The 6,000-nt window shown below is 42.4% G+C and overlaps 1 long non-coding RNA gene across 2 annotated transcripts; it reads left to right on the top strand.

Moving 5' to 3' along the window:
- Positions 1 to 1,227: 1,227 nt before the first annotated feature.
- LOC143131688 (uncharacterized) lies at positions 1,228 to 3,645 on the top strand. Of its 2 annotated transcripts, none has more exons than XR_012988173.1 (6): positions 1,228 to 1,489; positions 2,466 to 2,590; positions 2,705 to 2,770; positions 3,133 to 3,212; positions 3,331 to 3,401; positions 3,528 to 3,645. It is a non-coding gene; the product is annotated as an uncharacterized LOC143131688 (long non-coding RNA). The 2 variants fall into 2 exon arrangements; XR_012988174.1 differs by lacking the exon at positions 1,228 to 1,489 and adding an exon at positions 1,529 to 2,352.
- The last annotated feature ends 2,355 nt before the right edge of the window (positions 3,646 to 6,000 follow it).

Below are 6,000 nucleotides of genomic sequence, written 5' to 3'. Positions count from 1 at the left end.
AATGTGACAAAAAATGTTATTTGCTTGAAATCGTGTAATATCCCTGACTGTACCTTTATTTGCACAACAGTGAGTGATACTTGTGTGTTTGTGTGTGTGGGGGGGGGGGGAGATTATATGAGATCATACAATTCCATGAAAATATCTCCTGCGCCCCTGAAGGGGTCTATAGGCCAAGGTCAAGGTTAAGGACAAACCCATGAAATCGTTGTGCTGATCCGAACCTACACAAGAGAATCTCTTACAATTAGGATAGCACCATTTTAGGCCCTGCCCTTTCAGCAATATTGACTTGTGGTGTTATCCAGCTCTGAACTTGGATAAAAATGAGCAAGTGATCCAGCATCCTCTTCAAAAAAGTCGGAAAGACAACAAGATAAACAAAGAGGAAAGAGGAAGACGAAATTAGCACTAGATAATGAGCCACAAAGAGGAAATTAGCTCTAGGTGAGCCTTTGAAAGAGGTACAAAGCCAAGTATATTTTTAGCTTTTGATGAAGCACTACTGCAGAAAATAAGAGCACCCTGAGAGTGCAGTCCTCTGATGAGGCGGAGCTGCTTGGCGGGTCAGGCAACATAGATGTTTACATAAACATTTGTCTCCAAACAATACTTTATGATGTCTTTCCTATAGCCATCATTACCCCTGCAGTGTTGGCCACCTTAATTGCAAATCAGTTAATGTTCAAATCACATAATGGCATAAAATTGGCTAGGTGTGAAGCTTATATAGGCTTGGGTTAAAGGCGAACAATGCAGGTTTTTTTGCTTAATATACAGGTTTTTTAGCTTAATTTACCTTAACTTAACAGCTTCTGAGTCATTGGAATGGATATATGACTTTTTTCGGGTTGAATGGTGGCCGTCTCGCTTCCCCTATAGCGCCTGTGAGCGGAAAAACCCTTGCAACTTTGGGCTGGCAGGCCGACGTTGCTCAGTGTCAGGAAGTATAAACGTGTAACAAATTGCTTTACTGCATTTAAATACACGCCAGGCACCGGGTAGAACAAGGTAGCGATGGAGTTTCTCAGACATTCGTCATGACAGAGCCAGCGAAAAAGAAGCAGAAAACAGCGAAGAAATTGCAAATACTGCATATAGTTTCTCTTTAAAGTAAAACAAATAATAAACAAATAAGTCTGTTTAAAATCTGTATTGAAGTATAGGCTAAGAAAAAGTTTGCGTAGGTTTGCTTTTTGGCCAAAGGACCCACACAGCAGTAGACTCCTAGGCGGATCCGCCTTCAAGTCGCCAAACCCGCGTGACTGTCGCATTCGTTTTGGTGCCGCACAGAGGATCAGCTCCGCCTCCAGGCGGCTCCGTAAATTCTACTGTCAAACAGCGGGTCCTGAGTGGACCCATGTCGGATCCGCGGGCGCGGACGCGCCTGTACTGTAACGGTTGAATATGACTGTACACCAAGAGCCGAGAAGAGTCATACTAGTGGATATTTTCTTTGCTGGGACACGGTTGCGCTGAACCCTCTCGAGTAAGTGATATGTATTAATATATTGCGACATTCACAATAGCTAAACATTGGCCTTTGTGGTTTTATACTTATCATGTTTATTGATTGTAATGACGTTGTTTGATATTAGTGCAGACGTTTGTAATTTTGAGCAACAGGCTAAGTTAACGTTATTGTTAGCTGTGATGCTCATATGAGTCTGTAGCCTATTTGATTTAAAATGGGTTAGCAATTTCGGCAGAATATGTTATGGTAGTGTGATTTAAAAAACACACATTGTTATGTAACGTTAGTCTGGTCTTGTCTGTTAATGTGTTGCTGTTGTCCATAGTCCATAGTGCTACTATGCTAGCGGCATACAGCTGCTATCGATAGCTAGCATGCTGCTAAGCGCAATTGCATAAGTTATTGCTAATGTCTATTATACATATATATGTTTGAGATCACGTTTGCGATGCAATCCTTGATTAAGCTGATACATTGGCACTGGTATTTCAGTCAATGAAGTCAGTGAAGCACTCGTCTGCTATGAAAGCTACCTACAACTTTAGCATGTTGACTCACTGATAATGGTTTAGCCCTAGCTTCTAGCTAGCTGTGCATTAACGTTTGCATTTTGCCAAGTTTGGTCTCATACGTAACTTTAGTGTCCTTCTGCCATCTTTGTAATGAAAGCCTCGGCATTTTAATCACTGTTTAAGTCGGTTCAGACAACTAATGGGTATTGGCGTCTGTTTGTGATTTATTATGCTAACGTAACTTAACTGTATGGAACTTGGTCCCCATCTTCTATTTTGTTTGTTCTGCAGCATCAACTTTTATCTAACGTTATGATTGCCTCTGTTGGGTTCGCTTGATGAAGATACTTTCTGGGTTGTTAAAATGTAATGTGAACACATTCCCGTAGCATTCCAAAATAGACCAGAGATGCTTGTACTATATGTATATTTGGAAATTTTGGGATTGCAATAACCATAATGATATGGTTATTTAACAGCCATCGTTTCGGGGACTCTGATGAGAGTGAAGAAGAGCCAGTAAATGGTGACTTTGCATCTCTACCTTCCAACTCGCCTGGTATATCAGTTGAAGCCTCAAGCCCAAGCCAATTGCACTGGCAAAGTAAGTAATAATCTCTTAACATTGAAATAACTAAATCATTATATTAATATTAGAGATATGGTTAACATTCTTAGTGCTAAAGACATTCCCCTCTCCTTGTATCTATTCCTCCAGCTCCACCATCTTGCCGAGTGCCAGGCAGCCGAGTCACTACCCCTCAACCTGGAGAAAACTGTTAAGGTAAAGACTGATCTCTGAAATAAAATTGAATACAGTGGCCCCATCTATATTAACACAGCAGTAGTCACTCTATTTCAAATCAACAGATTGCATCTGCATTACCATCTCAGATTTTCTGCATACTTCATACATTACTTTCAAAATCTCAGCCAAATATTTTGTCAGTTAAAACATCTGCATTCATGCAATATTGCCTGAAAAGTTAATTCATTATTATCAGATTGTATTGAAACACATTGATTTCAATGTTAATCCATCCATGGAGTTGATATAGATAGTGCATACCAAAATGTTGAAACATACAAATTCATGTCCAGTATGACCAGAGATTTGTTTTTGTTTGCCATTGTTTGGCCCTGTAGCTCTCAGCCTACCATGGTTAACAGATCACCTCAACTCCCTGCACCTGCACCCGCATTTAACATACGGAGAGTTACTCAAGGTAGGGACTGATCTCTGAAATATTAGTGAATAGAAAGGCCCCATGTCTATTATCAATGATGACTACCATTTAATACATTTTTTCCCCCTCGCACACCGCCCACCTCACTATGGGCCAGGAATGGCAGTCCCTCCTCAACTCCCTCCACCCCCACACCAGCCCTCAACGTGCAGCGAACAGAGGAGCTTTGTAAGTCATGTTTCTTTTTAAATTTAATCTCCTTAATACCTATCTCATATATTGTATTGTGTAAGCATACTTGGCTTTGGATGCTACATACCATAAACATAAACATATCTGTCTGTTTGATTACAGGTGCTGTGAGGAAAAACATGGTGACACGGTCAGCCACGGACGTTGAGGTCACCAAGCACGCAATTAGGTGTTTCAACTGGCGGTGGATCGGGCAACGAGGAGACATGTTCCGCCTCCATCCACACAAATGGATTATGGAGAAATAAGCATTAAACAATCTTTTTATTTAACTTCTTGTCATTCACCAGTTATTCATTTTCTGATATTTTAGATGTGCATAGCGCAGCATTTCATTGAAGTTGTAGCCTATTAGATAAAATATTTCATGTCTGCACTGACCTAGGCTGATAAAGCACTAAATTAGGTTTTGACCTCAAAATTAATGTAGAGTAGCCTAGGCAACGTAGGCTACTTAACAAAAACAGAATAGCTTATAACCTGTAACTTTCCATAAATGTCCATTTTATATTTCCATTGAGTAGTGATCACGTTTGTACAGTAAATTGATGTCTTGACTTAAACCTTTTCTGTTAGGTTTATTGATAGTATTGTTAAGTTAAAAATACGAGGCGATGCTAATCGTAGGCCTATCTTGCTGTAGTAGCCTAGGCTAGGCCTAGTGATAGTTTTACTTTTATCCTATAGTTTATCCTATTTAATCCTACAGCAAGAACAGAAGGAATTTTGAAAATGAGATAAACGGGTCCGAAACGGACCCGGGCCAGATGAGCCTTTATGAGTCTGTTGCGGGTCCGCGGCGGATGTATGTATCAATTTACGGGTCCCAAACGGACCCGCCGCGGAGGTAAGGTTTTAATCGCGGATGCGGGGCGGATGCAGCGCGGAGCCACGGCGGGTCCGCGATCCGCCTTCGTAGCGGATCCGTTCCTGAGAGCATCTGGACTCCGATACGGGTCCGTTTCGCGGGTCCGTTCCGGATGCCGTCATACATCCGCGGCGGATCCGCCGCGGAGTCCTTTTGCTGTGTGGGGAGCTCGTCTGCCTGATGGGAGAAGCTGAAAGGAGTTGTGAAGCAGATGTGAGGAATCGTAATGACTTTCTGCCTCTCTCCACCTGAGTTTGTTCTGAGAGGTGCCTGTTTTTTTAGTTGCATACTTGAGGATTTTTCTTCGCTCCCCCCCCCACTTTCTCTCTGAAAGGAAGTTACATCTAACCTGGCCCTAGCCAGATGAATGTCGTTCCGCTTAGCTCCGCCTAGCTTCACTCACATCCATCTGGAACCTCTTCCATTGAGAGTGATTTCTCCAACCAACTTTATGGTTTAGCGAATCAGGACGCAGGGCGGGAGTTTCATAGATGTGACATAGCGTAGAAGCGACTAGACTGTTATCAGCGTCACGCAGGCAGGCAGCGATGAGAGTGGTTGAAGTAGCACGTCAATAGATGACGGACAAGTGGCTTATTCAATCATATGCAAGCATTTTTTGATTAGGTCCAGCCTTCTGAAGCAACATTTCAATGGATCGGTTCCAGATGGATGAGTGGAGCTAGGCGGAGCGAAATTTATCTGGCTAGGGTCAGGTTAAGTTACATCAGGATGTTATCAGTGTCTGGTAAGTGACTGGTAAACTGCTGTTACAATGTCCTGTCTTTTCAGCTTCTTCAGTAGAAATATGCACTGTTGAGATTTGTATACACCTCATCAGCATTCTGGACGAAGGACAGGTAGTGGTCGTTCTCTATGCCCAGATATTTAAAGACCTCAATCTCCACCACCTGCCTCTCTAGTCTGAGAGGTTTGGAGAGAGGGAATCAGGTGCCCTGCTCTCTTCGCAAAACATCTCTTTGGTCTTATGATGTTCAATTGCAGGGAGCTCCTTGAACCAATTAATTATGCTGTTTGCATGCTTGTATGAGGACAGGGAGTGGTCATCTGAGCCACCAAAACCATGTCATCAGCATATTTAAAAAGTGACAGTCCATTGCTGTTGCAGATGATTCCATTTGTGTATGTCTTGTAAAGTAAATTATTAGAAAGTTGCAAGACATTTCATGTATGCACAGCAGGGTTGGGTAGTAACGGATTACATGTAATCTGGATTACGTAATCAGATTACAAAAATCAAGTAACTATAATCAGCCCAGATTACAATAAAAAAATTGTGTAATCAGATTACAGTTACATTGTTGGGGATTACCTGATTACATTTTATTATGCAAGCAATGCTTGCCGGTTCGATCCCCGACCAGTAGAAAAAATGTGGGCGGGGGAAGTGGTTGAGCACTGCTCTCCCATGCCCACATCCACGCTGAAGTGCCCTTGAGTAAGGCACCTAACCCCTCATTGATCCCCGAGCGCCGTTGTAGCAGACAGCTCACTGCTCCGGGTTGGTGTGTGCTTCACCTCACTGTGTGTTCACTGTGCTTCACTAATTCGCGGATTGGGAGACCAAATTTCCCTCACGGGATCAAAAGAGTATCTATTACTAACTTATTTACTATTGGGGCAGGTCTCTCGGCACACTGCCTGATCTTTTCCTCCTAATCTTAATGTAGCCTCTTGTTTTAGTGT

This window comes from Alosa pseudoharengus, unplaced genomic scaffold (assembly GCF_046254945.1).
Source record: "Alosa pseudoharengus isolate Yale_2024_CS ecotype anadromous, Long Island Sound unplaced genomic scaffold, YU_APseudo_1.1 YU_APseudo_1.1_scf_18, whole genome shotgun sequence".
NCBI lineage: Eukaryota > Metazoa > Chordata > Actinopteri > Clupeiformes > Clupeidae > Alosa > Alosa pseudoharengus.
Note: the sequence above shows the minus strand (reverse complement) of the source record. Positions and strands in the feature narration are given on the sequence as shown.